The following is a 19,981-nucleotide window of genomic DNA, read 5'->3' as shown; positions in this document are numbered from 1 at the left end:
AGACAACTGAGCCATTTAGGGTTTCTAGTGGTCTCATCAGATAATCACAGAACGTCGGTGTGTTGAGGGAACAGTATGTTGGGGAAAGAGCAATAATGACGTGGCTGCAGGCTCAGTGGCTGGGCCTGTGTTGAGAGTCTGCTGAGATCTTTCTGACCAATTCTCTCAAACAATTGTTTTCTTCTTCCCCAGATCAACCAATTACTTGGCTGAATCAAGAAACAAGTGGTTGTTTTGACTTTACTCTCTCGCCCAATGCTAAATTGAAGTTTGCATTTTACCCATAGCTGCGATCAATTCACAATTAAATTGAGACTCAGTTTGAGATACAAAGCAGCTGCAAATTATGTTCGAAAGTCAGTAAATCATTGTCAACTCACTTTGTGGCCTTGGAAATATACCAGAGATGTGTAAAAATAGCACCAGCTACATACTTTTCTTTGAAAAATCCAAGCAGCCAGTGATCTGTGGATGTTTTCTCCTTTTCTTATTTATTTTCTTTCACCATATTTTTATTGTGATATTTTATCCTAAAAGTAGTTGGCTCTGATCCATTTGTTTTCATTCACAGTGGCCAGATATGTTTCCAAGAGTGCTTATATGCCCATAGCATTTGGAGGGCTCCATACCTGGGTGGCTCATCACCTTACCTTTTCTATTCTTGCCACTACATCTTTCAAAGGACTAACGCGTTGAATGACTGGCCCATGGTAAAATAGGGGCAAAAATTCACCTGGGGAACCTAAGCTTGTCTCACCTTCTCATGTTGCATGTCCCCCCAAAACTGTACATTGCCTGTCACAAAAGTGTAACAAGTGTGTAACGTTACCCAGATATCCAGGAGAAAGTTGGCAAAGAGATGTCATTTATTATGTCAATTCAGACGGGTTGATTGATGACAGTGGCTTGGCTAGCTATGTCCAGGCTTAGTGGAAAGAGACAGTAGTTAACACGCAATGTCTGACAGGTGCACTCCTCAGGCACTTGTCCTCCCTCCCAGTTCCAAAGTATGCTCAGGCTCTATGCACTGATTGAACAAGTGTTCCAGGAGGTGTAACAAGCAGAACATCTTTTTAATAGGTTCATTGGCACTCAGTACTCATGCAAGCCTTTTCTTTTCTGTACCCTTAGGGGTTAGAGAAAACTTCTTCACATGATAACTATATCCTCTGCATGGGCAGGCCTATAAAAGAGCTCCTGACCAAAGCCCTGCAACAAGAGACCTCTAAATGGCGTGGCCAAGTCAGAGTGGCAGAGAGATCCAGTACAGATTTTGAGTCCAGCACCTACCTTCTCTTCCCATTAATGGTTCTTGTGCTGCCCTGAATGCTGGGAAACCATGGGGCTAGGGAGTTTCCCTTACAAGAAAAGCTGAAACATGACCCAGCCTCTTAGAGGTGGCCATCCACTGGCTCCGTTATTGGTACTTGCCTCCAGCAATCTATTGATCCTGGAAAATCCAACTACCTACCACCCTGAGCCTATCTCCAGTGAGCTTTATGGATATCATTCCTTTTAGATAGTATGCTCCTTCCAGATAAGGAGCTCTGTGAGTTTAGACTGTATGTTTTTTCAGGCGTTTCTTTATAATGATAGTGTTTTGCTTATGCTACATAGGGCTTGAGACTTGAGTGGTCTCATTTCTGTGAGTTCTCTCCCTTTTATTTTGTTCCCTTAGGAAACGTTTACTCCAGGTGCAGTGACTTGTACTTGTAAACCCAGCAACTCAGGAGGCTGAGGTGGGAGGAACACTTGAGGCCAGGAGTTTGAGACACCTGGGAAACATAGTGAGAACTCATCTTTAAAATGATTTTTTTTTTTAATTCATAAATTTTAAAGATCTTAGCCAGGCATGGTTGTGCGTATCTGTAGTCCCAGCAACTTGGGAGATTGAGGTTGGGGGGCATCACTTGACCTCAGGAGCTGGAAGTTGCAGTGAGCTATGATCACGCCACTGCACTCCAGCCTGGGCAAAAGAGCAAGACCCCATCTTGAAAAACAAAATCAAAAAAAGTTTTGACATTTTGGTTTTTAGTTTTAGTGTACAGTTTTCAGGCTCCATCTTCCTCTTTCTTTCCTCAAGATCCACCCTCTTATTCTCACTTTTACTCTCATTCTCTCTCCCTCTCCTTCTTTCTCTTTCTCCCTGTGCCACCTCTCTTATATAAAACAGTGTCGTGACGCTCCCTGTTTGTAGCATAACCACAAACTTTCACGTATCCATACACACACACTCTCGCAGCAGGCTGCACATTCTTTTGCGCTGTGGATCTGAAAAGTTGGGTGGTTTTCCTACTCACCAGTGGAGCAAGGTGTGGTGGCAAGAGTGCTCCTGGGAGGCCAGGATTCTCCCACATACTAGTTGTATGACTAGGGGCAAGTCAACCTCTCTCTGCTTCTTCATCTTTTAGAAAAAGGGTAGCTCTCCCTGCCCTATCTACTTTGCAGAGTTTTTACAAAGATAAAATAAAGAAATCATCATGAAATCTCTTTGTAAAGTATAAATTGCTATGTAAATGTTATTTTATTACTGCTGTCTTTTTACAAATCAGGTCACTCCACTGTAAGGTGGTAATTATACTGCAGGAGGATCCAATTGTCCCCTGCAGGCACTCAACCGAAGAATGACAGCTTTTAGGCAATGCCTATCCCATGTCATTAATTCTCACTTATCTGAGATCCTCTTCATCATTCCATAGAATGCTGCCTGATTTCCTGACATTAACAATGAACACAGCCAGAATCAAGAGGAGGAAGCTACTGGGACTACGGCAGTCAAGGAAACACCATCAACACCCAGTCTTCCTCCCACATTACTCAGAGACTTTTATCTTTGCCATCCCTAAACACATTCTTGCAGGTCTCCAGGTCCCTTCCAGCCCATCTTAGATAAAACTTTATAGGAAAAATGTGCTTCTAATATAGAGGTTTCCATTTGGACACCTGGTATTTGAATCACAACTCAAACTTTTTTAATGCCACCCTCTGTTTCCCTACTGGATCTTAAAGACAATTGGCACTGAAGCATAATAAAATAATCAATTATGTCTTATCTATGCTATGCTATTTGAGAGCATTTCTCTCAAAATCTCTTCTATACTTTGATTTTAAAAGTAAGATTTATACCACAAAGCCAATGAATGAATATTAATGTGATATTTTAGATGATATCTAATGAAAAATCTCAAATATCATACAATGTAATTAATTTATATGTTCAATATACCAGTTTCTCACCAACTATGAGAATTTGATTCCTAAAAATTCCCTTGGTGGAAGAATTCAGATTTTGAAATAAAATACCTTACAGAAAAAGAAAATTAGTAGAGTTAATACTCACAGTAAACCTTAAAAGGTCCTTAAAAATGTATTTCTATTATATGATCCAGCAACCTCACTTCTGAGTATGTATCCAAAAGAATTGAAATCAGCATCTTGAAGGGATATTAGCACTACTGTGTTCACTGCAACACTATTCACAATTGCTAAGTTGTGAAAACAAATGTCCATCAACAGATAAATGGATAAAGAAAATGTGGCATATACATACAGGGGAAAACTGCTTGGCCTTAAAAAAGAAGGAAATTCTGTAATAGGCAACACCATGGATTGACCTTGGGGACATTATGTTGGGTGAAATAAAGCCAGACACAGAAAGGAAAGTACTGCATGATCCGACTTAGATGATATATCTAAAATAGTCAAACTTAGAAAACAAAGACTGGAATGGTGGTTACCAGGAGCTGGAAGTAGGAGGAGATGGGAGTTATTAATCAACAGGCGTAGAGTTTCAGTTCAGTAAGATGAATAAGCTTCTGAGGTTTATTGTACATTGTACGTATAGTCAACAATAATGCACCATATACTTAAAATTTGTTAAGAGGATAGATCTCATATTAAGGGATATTGCAATTAAATAAGAATTTTAAAATATACATTGCTATCGATTTGAAGACAACAATAAAGGCAGCATATTCCTTAAAGATAGAATCAATGAGATTAAGTTTTTACCATTTGAAAGTCATCTTCTGGTTGTCTTTTACCTCGAATCAAGCTTCATGAGACGAAAAAGGCTGCAATGAACTGAATTGTCCCCAACCTCTCATTCATGTGTTGAAGACCTAACCCCCAATGAGATGGTATTTGGAGACGTGGTCTTTTGCAGAAAATTTGGTTTAGATGAATTCATGAAGATGAGGGTCCTCTTGGTGGGATTTGTGCCTTTATAAGAAGATACACCAGAGAGCTTGCTTGTTTGCTGTCTCTTTCTGTGCATGCTCATGCAAAGAAGAAATCATGTGAGCACACAGGGAGATGGCGGCCATCTGTAAGCCAGGAAGAGAACCCTTACCAGAACTGTACATAGTTGGCAATCTGATCATGGACTTCTAGCTTGCAGAAGTGTGAGAAAATAAATCTGTTTTTTAAACCACCAAGTCTATGGTATTTTGTTATGGCAGCTCAAGCAGACTCAGATAAAGGCAAATACCAAAACGGGGCCCTAAAGTCCCAAGGGAAAACAGGAAAGTGTGTCCCAAATAGATTGGTCAATGGCATGGGGAACAAAGGTGTGGGGAACAAGGGCAAATTATCAAACCTGAGTCTGAGAGCCTAAGAAGGAACTGGGGAAATAGAGAAGTAACAGCAACAGGTTGGATCAGAATAGTCAGAGATAAGACATTAATTCCTGTAGCAGATTTTTGCACATTCCAGGTACACTAGTGTGTGGACAGCCAAGTCCATTTAAAGACACCAGACAGAGTGAGGAGCAATGCATTATTATTATCTTAATTATTTCTAATAAGCAGGACTCACAATTTGGGTACATGGGAAATACTATTTTTACAGTTGCCAAAAAAAAAAAAAAAAAAAATCTATATTGGACTTTTGCATATGGACTTGAGACTGGGAATAATTCCTATGACATTTTGCAAAGATCTATTTTCATGGGTGGAATTTTCATCATGCTTCATTTTAGATGTCCTCCAATCTGATAAACAACAAAAGGGTTCCAAGGATCCATTTATTCAGAAGAAACTGAAATTTAGAATTAATTTTAAACCTTCCATAAAGCTGTTCTACATCTGAAGAAAAAGGTATTTTCTTCACTAGTCTTTGTGGTTTTCATTTCAATCATTATATGAATAACCAAAATCTCTTCTGATGCAAATATCAGTATTTGGAGAGATCCATCTTTTTATATTGTATTCCTGAATATCTTTAACCAGAATTCTAGAAGGTAGATAGCCATGTTCTTGAATTGTCTGATCTCTCTAAATACCTACTTTGCCTTTGAGGTGTAAGACAAAATACATACACTAGCTCTCTGTATCAGCGGATTCTGCACTCGTTTACTCAACCAAGCATCAAAAATATTTGAAAAATAAAAAATAATGATACAACAATAAAAAACAATACAAATTTTAAAAATACAGTATAGCAAGTATTTACATAACATTTATGTTGTATTATAGGTATTATAAGTAATCTAGAGGTGATTTAAAGTATACAAGAGGATGTGCATAGGTTATGTGCAAATACTACACCATTTTATATAAGAAACTGGAGCATCGCAGATTTTGGTATCCATGGGAGAGGGGGTTGTCCTGGAATCAATTCCCCATGGATACCAAGGGATTACTGTACAGCAAGTATATGTTTCCTATGGCTGCTGCACAAATTACCACAAATGTAGTGGCTTAAAACAATCAACTTTTATTATCTTTTAGCCCTAGGGATCAGAAGTCCAACATGGGTGTCACCGAGAGATTTCAAAGCGTCAGCAGGGGTGTGTTCCTTTCTGGAGGTCTAGGTGCAAATCTGTTTCCTTGACTTTTCAAGCTTCTAGAGGTTGCCTGCATTCCTTGGCCCATGGCTCCCTTCATCTTCAAAGCCAGCCACGACAGATTACATCCTTCTCACACATTTTGACACAAACTCGTTTGCCTCCATCTTTCACATGCAAGGATCCTTGTGAGTACACCAGACTCATCCAGATAATCCAGGATGATCTCCCTATTTTAACAACAGCTGATTAGCAACCTTAACTTTATCTACAATCTTAATTCCCCTTTGTCATGTAACATAAAATATTCCCAGATTCCAGAGATTAGGATGTAAGCACCTTTGTGTGTGTGTATGTGTGTGGCAGGGTGCATTATCCTGCCCATTACAGCGTATTTGTTACAGGTTAGAGAGAGGAGGTTGTCATTAAGATCTGGGTCCACATGCATAATTCAATAAAGTTACTCATAGAAATGATGTATGAAGTACCTCCAATAAATATACTAATAGAGGAACTGTAAATATTTTTGTTTATATTATCAAAATTACATTGATTTTATAATGTGAAAAAAAGACTAGAATTGATTAAAATGAGCAAAGTGGAGTCAGTACTTCCACTATCCCAATGTAATAGTGATATGTATGTTGCCCTTGGATGTTCTGCAAAGGTATGAAACCAGCTGAAAAGAGGTACAACTTAAGCTGTTCCTGTGCGTTGAACCAAAGAAATTTAAAGTCCAGTAGCGCATGCCTCTTAAGGAGGGAGGGATAGGCTATAAGGCAGTGAGTTTCTGACGATAAACCAAACTATCCTTCCAACAATCTATTCCTCTTGCTATATTCTTTAATAAAAACTACTGCTTTATAGGCAAAATCAAGTCTTTTATGTATTCTGCACTCCCGACTACCCTATAACAAAACTAATACTTCCCTACAGTCACTTGTAATTCTTTTTCAGAAATCTCTTTCTATTCTCATTTCTTCTGCTATTATTTTATACAGCATTTCTTTAATAAATGGCCTCAATACTTCCAATGCTTTAGCAAGTTTTTTTGTTGTTGTTGTTTTGCTTTCTTGTTTGTGTGTGTGTGTGTGTGTGTGTGTGTATGTGTGTTTGGTTTTTTTTGTTTGTTTTTGAGACAGAGTTTTGCTCTTATTGCCCAGGCTGGAGTGCAATGGTGTGATCCCAGCTCACTGTAATTTCTGCCTCCCGGGTTCAAGCAATTCTCCTGCCTCAGCCTCCTAAGTAGCTGGGATTACAGTCATGCGCCACCATGTCTGGCTAATTTTTGTATTATTAGTAGAGACAGGGTTTCAGCATGTTAGCCAGACTGATCTCGAACTCCTGACCTCAGGTGATCCACCTGCCTCAGCTTCCCAAAGTGCTGGGACTACAGGCGTGATCCACTGCACTTGGCCACTTTAGCAAGTTTTGATGCAACTATGTTTGTATATGCCACTTACAACCAAGGTTCCTGGTACCCCAATCTGTTCTAGTCTCAATTTACTACTGAAGTTCATTACATCATGCTAATTATTAACATATTTATTTTGTTTTTCAACATATCTGACGTTGGAGAAATTGTTGTCAAAAGAATCTTTGCAGATCTATCAGAACAACTGCCTGCCAATTCAGAATAAAGGTAGTCACTGAATGGATTCTGTCTAAGATTTTCATGACTAAAGTCTTAATTATTTCAGACTACGCTTGAATGAGCAAAATGTTTAGTTTTAGAGATGTACCTTCTTCAGGCAAAGCACTGGACTCCAACCATATTAGTCAGATTGGGCTTCCAGAACAAAATACCATAGACTGGGTGGCTTAAACAACAGAAGTTTACATTTTCATGGTTCTGGAGACTGGAAGTCCAATTCTGGCAAGGGTTCTCTCTTAGGCTTGCAATAAGCTGCCTTCATACTGTGTCTTCACATGGCAGAGAGAGAGAGAGCAAGCAGGCATTCTGGTGTGTTTTCTTATAAGGGCACTAATCCCATCATAAGGGCCCCATCCTCATGACCTCATCTAACCTTAATTATCTCCCAAAGGTCCCATCTCCAAATATCATCACATTGGAGCTTAGAGCTTCAACAGATAAATTTTGGAGCACACAAGTCAGTGCTTAGCACCATCTAAAGGGCAGGTTTGGCAAATTCCCAAAATTACAACAGAGATTCCTACAGGCTTTCCATAACAAACCAAAAACAGTATATGGCACATAATAGTTGTTCAATAAATACTTGAATAAGTTGAAAAAAAATGAACAAATGTCTATAACTAGACTTGTTTGTCCAGCCCTATGGTGCCACATATTAAAGATTCAGTAGGCATTTATTAAACAAATGAATCATTATTGAACTGATACCCACAAACTCTGTCATTAGAGATCAACCCCTGAACTTCCTTTTATTAGCTGGATGGATGATCTCACTACTGGATGCCAAGCTTCCTTGTTGATCCTGCTCTGCCTGTCATAGATATTGATTTCCACTGTAGAGCCTTTGATAGTTACCTTTCCTGCAAGAAAAGGCTGAGGGAAAAGGAAATTTGAACGAGGCAGGCCTGGGATCTAATCCCAAAGTGGACATCCATATTTGGGTGAAACAGCAAATCTCCTTGATAATATTAACATCCCTGGCAATTCAAATATCTTCAAAGGGAAATGATGTGGAACAAAATTAAATGATTTTAAACAAAATTATATTTTACCAAATTATAGTTGCACCTCAGTAAATGACCATTCTTTTCCAAGAGTGGGCTATTTCCATTTTCTAGAAATCCTGTTTCTTCTGTGGGAATTATCTCTAAAACTGTGCTCAGTTTGGATGCCGTGGGTAGTCCAGGTCCTCTGCCTTCTTGATGAGGTCCCTGAGGTTTGTTTTGCCAGATCCTTCTTCTCATGGCCTCAGTATATGCAGGGAGCAGGCATGTGTCCCAAGATCAGCCAATCAGGCATCCACTTAGGACTCTGTCTGCTGAAAACAGTGCTGGGAAGATAGAAGGAACTGCTGAAGTTCATTTTTTTCAGCAGTAATACCTTAACAAACAGGTAATTTTTGTCCTGGTTTCTGTCTTATTTCCCAGTCTGATTCTCTGGTTTTTCATTCAACTATGTGAAATCCACAATACCCTTCTGATACATTCCCTTTCTGATTCAGTTAGCCAGAGTTAGATTCTCAGGCATACAACTGCAAAACACTAATGAAACATGTTCTTCATCCTGTTTCTTCAGGCAACACCACCTACAATCAGAGAGTCCTATCCTCCTTGCTACTGACTGCTAATATGCATGGTTCAGCACCAGGAGAGTCATTTGCCTTTTCTAGTCATTTGGATTGGTATATTCCATTATAGTCACCACATCTTAAAATATATTTACCAATTATCTAGATATTTAGATGTTTATCAATATGTAATATCTGGATATTTACCAATATATCTAGGAGAGCAATTAGCAATTGTGAAATCATATCACATGAGGGGGATTGAAGGAGGTAGGAGCCACTGGCCCAGAGGAGAGAAAACTGAAAATATAGATGTATAAACTCTTTAATTATTCAATTGACTCTGTATAACTCCACATGACAGACTTAGGTGCAATACATAGAAGATAAAATAAGGCAGTATTCAGGTAAAATTATAGAGAAACAAAATATTACTAATTAGAATTACTTTCCCTTCCCCAGTAAAATGGTCTGACTGTAACTGAAATATAAATGATCATAATAGAAAATATTCAAGCAGAAATCGGACGTCTACCTTACAGATATAGGAAGTGGAAAACTGGGCACCATGGTTATTTAAAACTTACATTCTCAAGATAGCTTCTATCATTACTCTCTGCCTCTCTCAAATAAGACAAAAAGTATGGCATTTAGCAAAAACAAACAAACAAAAAAACACCACCAGAAATAATCAAAGAAAGAAGGGAGGCTATATTTTAGGAATCAGCAAAGGTCCTAAACTTCGCTTCCTACCCCTGCCACTAATTTGAAGAAAACTCAAGAGAAGGCCTCGTATAATTATCCTGAAGGAAACGACGTGGAAGGAGTAGCACACCTCTGTGCCCCACCACGTACACACAACACCTCCTCAGAGCAGGAAAACTTCCAGGAGCTTAACACTGTAATTTTTTTTTTCTTTTCTTTTGGCAAGAAAGAAACTCAAAAGCAAAGTAGGAACATGGTAAGTGCATGTAGTTATAAACAGAATAGAAGAATAGAATAGAAGCAGAATAGAAGACCACAGGTAAGTGAGGGGAAAACTTCCAAGGAATAAGAGACCCAGGAGAAAGAGTTTCACTTACCAACTGACAGTCATCCTGTCTGAAGCCACTTAACTTGAAAATATGTGTGTTTGCCAAACTCATGGTTCCGCATTTCTTTTTTTCTTTACTTGCTGAGATAAGTATGGCAATGGCAGCTGGAGGGAGGACAGCGATGCCAGATAATGAACGCCTAAGACAAATCATTTCTGTCAGAAGTAGAGCTTCCAAGGCCCCATCTTGAATTGGGGAAATGATCCGAAGTCTAAAGATGGTACCCACTAACATAGGATAAAGCCCCACAGTGGTAGAAAGGGCTCTAGCCAGTGAATCTAAACAAAATTACTGCTGAATTATCCATTCTCTGGGCCATAGGATACAGAAAACAAAATGTACTCTACCAGCAAGCTAAACTTATGAGACAGAAACACAAGGTCTTAATAAAGCTGACTGCAAGAAAAATGGAAAGGAGAAAGGGAGAGCATGGCAACTGTGCAAAAGATGTTATCATTTTTAAAAAGCCAAAAAAAGGATATATATGGTAGATAAACCATCCGTTCTGGGAGAAAACATAACTGAACAGATCAGAAGAAAATTTCCCATTATGAGTGCTCTAATCTTAAGAGGAATAGGAAAACAATGAAAAAGACAGCCAAAAACAGATGATAAAACAATATAAGATGAAAAATATAATTGGAGACTACATAAACAAATTAAAGCTCAAAAACACTATTATAAAAAAAAGATGAGTATGTAATAGTAGTTATAAGACTGAATAATTATAAAGAGCCCACTGAGCCAGACACTGTTAAAATATTTTGAGTACATTACACATACAATCCTCACAAGAACACTGTAAGGTAAGGGTTATTGTTTTCTCATTTTACAGATGAGAAATTTGAAGTACAAATGGTTAAGTAGCTTTGCAAAGAACACAGAGCTCTGAAGGGGTAAAGCCAGGATGTGAACCTGGCAGATTGATTTCAGAGCCCATACTCTTCAGCCATTATAATATACCGCCTCTCAGCAGGACTTGAATGAAGAGCCAAAATAACAAACTTAGAGAGAGGGTTGCCTCTTTCAAAGAATTGGAAATCAACAGAAACCATTTTGTCAGCAATTCAAGAGGCCAAGTGGACTTTGTACGACTGCCTATTATGATATACAAACCTTGAAAGGTTCTCTTACTCAGAGATGTAGATAATTATGTAAGAGAAGAAGACTTAAAAATAGAAACTTCCTCACAGAGAAGCTATATAATTTGCTTCAAGTCACACAACTGGAAAGCTTTGGAGCTAAAATTCAAATCTGGTTGTCTGGTTCCAATTACTCCATGCTTAACACAGCACTGGAAACATAAGGGCATTGAAAAAAAAAAATAATATATATATATATATATATGGCTAAGAACATTGGTAACATAGGTCAAAGAAAAAACTTACTTAAAATAAGCAAACTAAATGCAAAGGAAAAGGAAATCTATAAAGTAAATAAAAAGACAACAGAATGGAAAGACAATGACATTTCAACACAAGTATAATTGGAGTCTTTGAAGGTGACAACTCAATTCATGGAACAGAGAAAAACTAACCTGAAAATAAAATAGAATAAACATTTTCTAAAATGGAAGGGAAAATGTGCAAACTAAAAGTACATAGGTTTAGGGAAATGTTGATACAGAACATTGACACAAAGTATATCCTGGTAAAGTTGCTGAATATCAAATATAAACTCAAGAATAAAGTTTTCATCAATTAAGGCAGAAATAGTAAGTCACTGATAAGGAAAAAAGTATCTGAGACTGACCTCAAATCTTACTGCAGCAATTATCAATGTCAAAATAATGCAGCAAAGTCTGAAAGTTTTGAATGAAGGCGTGACCCAAAATGTCACACTTAAAAAAAAACTCTTTAATATATAATTCATGTACACATTTTTAAAAATTCAAAGGTACAGAAAGACATATACTAAAAATAAGGACTTTCTTCTCATAGCTCTGTCTCCATCAAAGAGGTAAACAATGGTTATTGGTTACATATTTTATTTTTTAGAACTATTTTATACATATGCAAGCATATATATTTTCTTAGCTTGGGTTCTCCTGAAATTAGAGCTGATACAAAGCTTTTTTGTAGGTAGTCTGACAACATGATCCCAAGGAGAAGGAGTAGCAATCAGTGGGAGTTAAAAGAGTTAAGAGAAAAAGGCAATAAGGAAATGGAGCATTGAATTGGCCACTACCCTGAGTAACAAGAGCTGGATTCTGATGGGGCTTCTGGAAAGCTTCATAAGCTGTGACTCTCAACTGTCCACCTGAGTGTGAAATGAGAAGCACTTATCTAGTGGTTCCTGTCCTTTATTGATGGAGGGTATCCAACCAGTTAATTCTTCGCACTTCTACACTGCAAGTGCATGAATGTTGAATGGGTTTGTGTGAGAGTCTCTCTCTCTCTCTGCAGCTTCAGAGAAGCCTTGGGACAGTGTCATAGACTGAAGGTTTGTGTCCCTCCATAATTCCTATGTTGAAGCCCTAACCTCTCAACGTGATATTATTTGAAAGTGGAGCCTTTGTTGGTAATTAGGTTTTAATGAGGTCATGAGGCTGGAGGCCCCATGATGGAGTTAGTGTCCTTATAAGAAAAGCAAGAGACTGAAGTTCAGTGTCTCTGCCATGTGAGGACACAGACAGAAGACAGCCTTTGGAAAACCGAGAAGAAAGCCCTTACCAGGAGCTGAATGGACTGGCACTATGATCTTGGATTTTCTAAGCCACCTAGTCTATGGCACTTGTTATGGTAGCCTGGGCTGACTAAGACAGGTAGGAGCAAATAGTACACAGTGCAGGCCTGAGAAGAGACACTGTCACGGTGCACCAGTGTGAAGCTTGCTGAACCCTGCAAAGAACTGGTCATTACAGCAGTGGCTGCAGTTAGGGGTAAGTGCTGATTGCATTGAAATAGAAAATAAAACATATCCAATGCATTTATGCATATAAATTTACTACCTCACATTTTCCCTATAAACCATAGCATCCTATTCACAATATTCTGTACATTGTTCTAACTGATTAGTAATTTATCTTGCAGACTATAGCCACATCAGCATAAATCTTACTCATTTAATGACCACATAGCATTTCATTATATAAATGCACCATAATATATTGAACCACTTCCCAGTTGATGAATATTGAAATTGCTGTGAGGCTACAAACAATGCTTTGGGATATATACTCTCATAATCACACAGTCATTGTATCTTTGTGCCTACATGTAACTTTTTTCTGTAGAAATATTTTCTACAAGTTGGATTGCTAGGTCAAAGACTATGGGCTTAAAACATTTTTATTAATATTGGTAAGTTACTTTCCAAAGAAGGTTTTTCTTTTTTCTTTTTCCTTTCTTTTTTTTTTTTTTTTTTTTTTGAGATGGAGTCTCGCTGTGTCACCCAGGCTGGAGTGCAGTGGCACGATCTCAGCTCACTGCAACCTCTGCCTCCCAGGTTCAAGCAATTCTTCTGCCTCAGCCTCTTGAGTAGCTAGGACTCCAGGCAGCACACCCCACCATACCTGGTTAATTTTTGTAGTTTTAGTACAGATGGGGTTTCACTGTGTTGGCCAGGCTTGTCTCAAACTCCTGACCTTGTGATTCGCCCTCCTCGGCCTCCTAAAGTGCTGGGATTACAGGCGTGAGCCACCGCGCCCAGCCTCAAAGAAGGTTTTTCAATTTACACTCTGCCAGAAATGCAGAGATACCTGTGTTCTCAAATCTTCAGCATAGTACATTTTCGCATTTAAAACTTTGTTGCCAATCTAGTAGGTAAAAAAGGACTTTGTTTTAATTTGCATTTTTAAAATTACAGATGAGGTTGAGTATTTTCATTTGCTTAAAAAGCTTTCAATTATCTTTTCTGTAAATTGCTTGTTCATATTTGTTGCCCATTTTTTTATACTGCATTTTAGGTTTTTTTGCATTAAGAAAATTAGCCTTTGTCACATTTGTTAGAAAACATTTTCCCTGTGTGCCAGTTTTCTTTGATAGGATTTTGTTTTCCCTTTGATTAAAAGTGGAAAGTTCAAAGGACTAAAAAATCTCAAATACGACCCACCAGCCTCACACGTGCCAGAGTTTAAAATAATTCAAGTAAATCCACAGCCCCTAGAGCAGTTAATGTAACAAAATAACATAGTCAGAACTAGTTCTTAGTAGAACCTGATACGTGCCACTGGGGTCTATCACATCCCAGAGACTCAGCAGCACCTGTCAGCAACACTGTGGCAGCTACTGCTGTCTCTTGCAATGTGACTGCTGAAGCCCATGACACCTGGCTCCAAAGGACAGTTTTCTTCTTGTCTTCACATGTGTCTCTGCTAAGGGATCTCTCAGCCAATTTCCGAGCAGGAGTGCCTATGAGGCTTTCTGAAGCCTGTGCCCTGAGGGCTTTCATAAGGGCTAATAACTGTCTTGATCTCCTGAAGGCCCTTTCTTTCCTCGGCTTCTGAATATTCTGGGCTTACAGTGATGATCATTCTGCCGCAGCTTTTCCTGCAGTGGACTGTGTTCTTCCCTGCTGGGGTTCTCTCCTTTCAGGATGGCCTAGCTAAGGTTTTTAACTGCTTAACCTCCTTCTTAAGGGGCTTCCTTTCTCAATCTTGTATAATGCTAGCACTCTTGGGCCTTCTTTGCTCTTACTGTCTGAACATTGCTTCTTCTAATTCTTGTCTAGATTTCTCTATTCTCTAGCAACCCCTCTCTATTCAGATAAATACCAAAATATCTTTCCTTTTGCAAGCCTATATTTAAAAGCAGTTGGATATGAGTATATATTTTTTCCATATATGTAGCTAGTCTATCCTGTAAGGTCTCGCTTTCTCTCAGAGGGAAACTCTCTCTCTTCTTGCAGTCTTTATCAGTCTGTCTTCCTTAATTTTTCTTTCATTTGCTCATAATCCCTGTTTTAATGGTAGTGGGCATGCATATTTTTAAATACCAACGGTAGTGGAAAGCATATTTTTAAATACCAATCTAGTTCCTCCTTGATTTCCCCAGGAAACATGATTCTCCAAGTATTCCAGGCACAAGTCTTCTAAAATCACCTGCTTTAGCCTGCAAATTTGAAATAAGTTCACTGAATTGTTTCTCCATTTCACACCAAGAAGATGACATATTTGCTATACAACAAAAGTTCAGTTTACTTTTAATTTTTTTTTATTGTTAATGAAATCTACCACTTCTGCATAGTAAAGAGATAGTCTGGGTCACTGACATTTGGAGCCAGATCAGAATTTACGTGATTAGCACATGCAGCGCCAACTGGAGGCCACACGGCGGAGCTTAATCTGAAACCAAAGCCTATGACAAGCTGCATGAGTCCAAAATGGCCTCTTTCACCTTGAATGCTGTTCAAAACAAGGTAACAAGAAATCAAACTGGGGTCTGCTAATCTAATGTCTGCTAAGCAAAGTCTAACACCTCACTAACGTGCATCTCTCAGATCAGCAGCAGCAGCATCACCTGAAACTTGCTAGAAATGCAAAATCTTGGGTTCTCCCCCAGAATTACAGAATCCAAATCTGCATTTTAACAAGACCCCCTGAGAGATTTGTTTGCACATTTAAGTTTGAGAGCTCTTATATAACTTAGCTCTCGGCAGTCCTTGCTGAGAATAAAAAGTTACAGAGAGAAATTCATTGCACCCACAATACTTACAAAATCTGCACACTGAATCTTAATCTGCTTTAACTGAAACTAAAAGATTCTTTTCTGATCATTTAATCCTTGTCCTAGCTGTTTGCTTTGGTGAAAGCAAAGGCGCAGCATTTGGTGTCAATGAGCTATAGAGCTGCCCTCTCTTTCTCTCCACACTAAGGCCCATGCCAGGTGAAGACCAGGTACAGGACAATAATGGTTATAAACTACTTCTCAAATACCTAGGTGTCTTGACATAGTCCCAAACTACCCAAGCTGGCCTTTAAGAAGTCTCCATTTCTATGTTTTATTTTATCCCCTAAATTCTAGTCCGTAGTCATCTATTAAAGTCAATACTAAGGGTTTGAAGGTCCTAACAAATAAAACCACTCTTTCCTCCTTCCAAGTGAGAAAATATGGAGAACTAACAGAGAGGCATTAAATCAATAAAGATCAAAAGTCAGACCTGTTGTTGTTAAGCTGATTAGAATACAAGGCTTAGAATCGCAACCCAACACTCCAGAGATAAAAAACCATCCAACCCACTGTCAGGTCCCGCAGGGCCAGGCCACTCTCCTGGAACCAAAGTGAGCATGTGAATTCTGAGGAGCAGCTCCTTTGGAAGAGATAAAGCCAAGCCACTCATGTTCAGCTAAGCTCCCAGTTTCACAGCCAGAGAAGTCACTCCCCCTCGCTTGGGGAGAGGCAGCAAGGGTGACAAAGCAGTCAGAAATATCATACTCATACATTCTCTTCCATCAATAGAAATCTGAGGAATGGGAAATAGGAAGGCTCCTAACAAAGTCTTTGCAACATTGAAAGCAAATAAATCTGAAAACAAATAATTTTTTCAGAAAAAAATCATCAAAGCTGAACCCTGAAGAGAGAAAACACAGACTGATAACTATGGAATAAATTGAGAAACTTACCAAAATCCTAAATTGTCTAAAAGTACCATGTTTCATAAGGGAAATCCTCAAAACTTTTGAGGAAAAATTAATTTCAATACTATTTAAACTTTCCAAGAGTGCATGGGGAAAAAAGGGCTGTGAAAAGAAAGGCTTGTTCTGCAAAGTCAGCATAACACTTATACAAAAATCTGACCTAAATAGAGTCTAAAAAGAAAAGACCAAGCTCACTTATGAATATTGACATTAAAATCTTAAGTGTGATTTTAGCAACTATAATTGGATAGTATATTAAAGAGTATTACACCATAACCAAGTCAAGAGATTCTAGAATGCAAAAATGGTTCAAAGTTAACAAATATGTTTATATAATTTACCATATTTATGAGTCAAGTAAGAAAATAATAAAAAGTTCAAGGCCCTACATGCTATAAAATCAGTATATATATAAAATATATATTATTAAATAAATATAAATGATAAATTATGTAAATATGTATCTCTTATTTTTTGACAAGATAAAAAATCTACCCCTGGCTGAGTGTGGTGGCTCACACCTATAATCCCAGCACTTTGCGGGGGCCAAGGCACGAGGATCACTTGAGGTCAGGAGTTTGAGACCAGCCTGAACAACATAGTGAGACCCTGTCTTCACCAAAAATGGAAAAAATTAGCCAGGCCTGATGACCCATGCCTGTAGTTCTAGCTACTCAGGAAGCTGAGGTGGGAGAATCCCTTGAGCCTGGGAGCTCCAGATTGTAATGAGCTGTGATTACACCACTGCACTCCAGCCTGGATGACAGAGCAAGGCCTTGTCTCTTAAAAATAAATAAATTAATTGTATACAAAAGATACATATATATTTGACTTTTTTGTTTTTTGAGATGGAGTCTCACTCTGTCGCCCAGGCTGGAGTACAGTGGCGCAATCTCAGCTCACTGCAACCTCTACCTCCCGGGTTCGGGCAATTCTCTGCCTCAGCCTCCTGAGTAGAAACTATTCACTGGGATTACAGGCACCCACCACCATGCCTGGCTAATTTTTGTATTTTTAGTAGAGACAGGGTTTCACCATCATGGCCACGCTGGTCTTGAACTCCTGACCTCATGATCCACCCGCCGCGGCCTCCCAAAGTGCTAGGATTACAGGCGTGAGCCACCACACCCGGCCATACCTGACTTTTATGATACAAAATCTTAGTAAAGTAGACATAAAGAACCTAATGATGAGATGGTAGAAAAATTCTTAGTAAAGTAGACATAAAGAGCCTAAGGATGAGATGGTAGAAAAATTCTCATTACCATTGGGAATGTGATAAGGATATCCAGTAATTCCAGTATTATTCAGCTTTTCAGACAATACTATCCAGTATAGAAATGGGAAAGAAGTAGAAAAATTATTTTTCCCATACCTAGAGAACTCAAAAGAATAAATGATTGGCTCACACCTGCAATTCCAGCACTTTGGGAGGCCAAGGTGGGAGGATCGTTTAAGGCCAGGAATTTGAGACCAGCCTGAGTAACACAGGGGGTCCCAATCTTTAAAAACAAACAAATTAAAAAAAATAAAAATAAATGAAAAGAAGTATATTATTGGCAAAAAGAGAACTTAGTAAGTTTATCAAAAGTTTTTCTATATTTGCTGGCAACATGGCTGAATAGGAACAGCTCGGGTCTCCAGCTCCCAGCGAGATCGATACAGAAGGCAGGTGATTTCTGCATTTCCAACTGAGGTACCTGGTTCATCTCACTGGGACTGTTTGGACAGTGGGTGCAGCCCATGGAGAGCAAGCCAAAGCAGGATGGGGCATCACCTCACTTGGGAAGCACAAGGGGTCAGGGGATTCCCCCCACCCCCAGCCAAGGGAAGCCCCGAGGGACTATGCCATGAGGAACACTGCACTCTGGCCCAGATACTGCACTTTTCCCATGGTCTTCGCAACCCGCAGAACAGGATATTCCCTCTGGTGCCTATGCCACCAGGGCCCTGGGTTTCAAGCACAAAACTGGGCAGCCATATGGGCAGACACTGAGCTAGCTGCAGGAGGTTTTTTTCATACCCCAGTGCCACCTGGAATGCCAGCAAGACAGAACTGTTCACTCCCCTGGAAAGGGGGCTGAAGCTGTGGAGCCAAGTAGTCTGGCTCACTGGGTCCCACCCCCATGGAGACCAGAAGCTAAGATCCACTGGCTTGAAATTCTGGCTGCCAGCACAGCAGTCTGAGGTCAACCTAGGATGCTAGAGCTTGCTGAGGGGAGGGGAGTCTGCCATTGCTGAGGCTTGAGTAGGTGGTTTTACCCTCACAGTGTAAACAAAGCCACCCGGAAGTTCAAACTGGGTGGAGCCCACCACAGCTCAGCAAGGCCGCTGTGGCCAGACTACCTCTCTAGATTCCTCCTCTGTGGGCAGGGCATCTCTGAAAAAAAGGCAGCAGCCCCAGTCAGGGACTTATAGATAAAACCCCCATCTCCCTGGGACAGAGTACCTGGGGGAAGGGATGGCTGTTGGTGCAGCTTCAGCAGACTTAAACTTCCCTGCCTGATGGCTAAGAAGAGAGCAGATCTCCCAGCACAGCATTCAAGCTCTGCTAAGGGTGAGACTGCCTCCTCAAGTGGGTCCCTGGTCCCTGTGTATCATAACTGGGGGACACCTCGCAGTAGGGGCCAACAGACACCTCATACAGGAGAGCTCTCGCTAGCATCTGGTAGGCACCCCTCTGGGACCAAGCTTCCAGGGAAAGGAACTGGCAGCAATCTTTGCTGTTCTGCAGTCTCTGCTGGTGATACCCAGGCAAACAGGGTCTGGAGTGGACCTCCAGCAAACTCCAGCAGACCTGCAGCAGAGGGGCCTGACTGTTAGAAGAAAAACTAACAAACAGGAAGGAATAGCATCAACATCAACAAAAGGGACATCCATTCAGAGACCCCATCCAAAGGTCACCAGCATCAAAGACCAAAGGTAAATAAATCCATGAAGATGGGGAGAAACCAGTGCAAAATGGCTGAAAATTCCAAAAACCAGAATGCCTCTTCTCCTCCAAAGGATCACAACTCCTTGCGAGCAAGGGAACAAAACTGGATAGAAAATGAGTTTGATGAACTGACAGAAGTAGGCTTCAGAAGGTGGGTAATAACAAACTCCTCTGAGCTAAAGGAGCATGTTCTAACCCAATGCAAGGAAGCTAAGAACCTTGAAAAAAGGTTAGAGGAATTGCTGACTAGAATGACCAGTTCAGAGAAGAACATAAATGACCTGATGGAGCTGAAAAACACAGCACAAGAACTTCGTGAAGCATCCACAAGTATCAATAGCCGAATTGATTAAGCAGAAGAAAGGATAA

Source organism: Theropithecus gelada, chromosome 11, assembly GCF_003255815.1.
Source record: "Theropithecus gelada isolate Dixy chromosome 11, Tgel_1.0, whole genome shotgun sequence".
Lineage (NCBI taxonomy): Eukaryota > Metazoa > Chordata > Mammalia > Primates > Cercopithecidae > Theropithecus > Theropithecus gelada.
Note: the sequence above shows the minus strand (reverse complement) of the source record.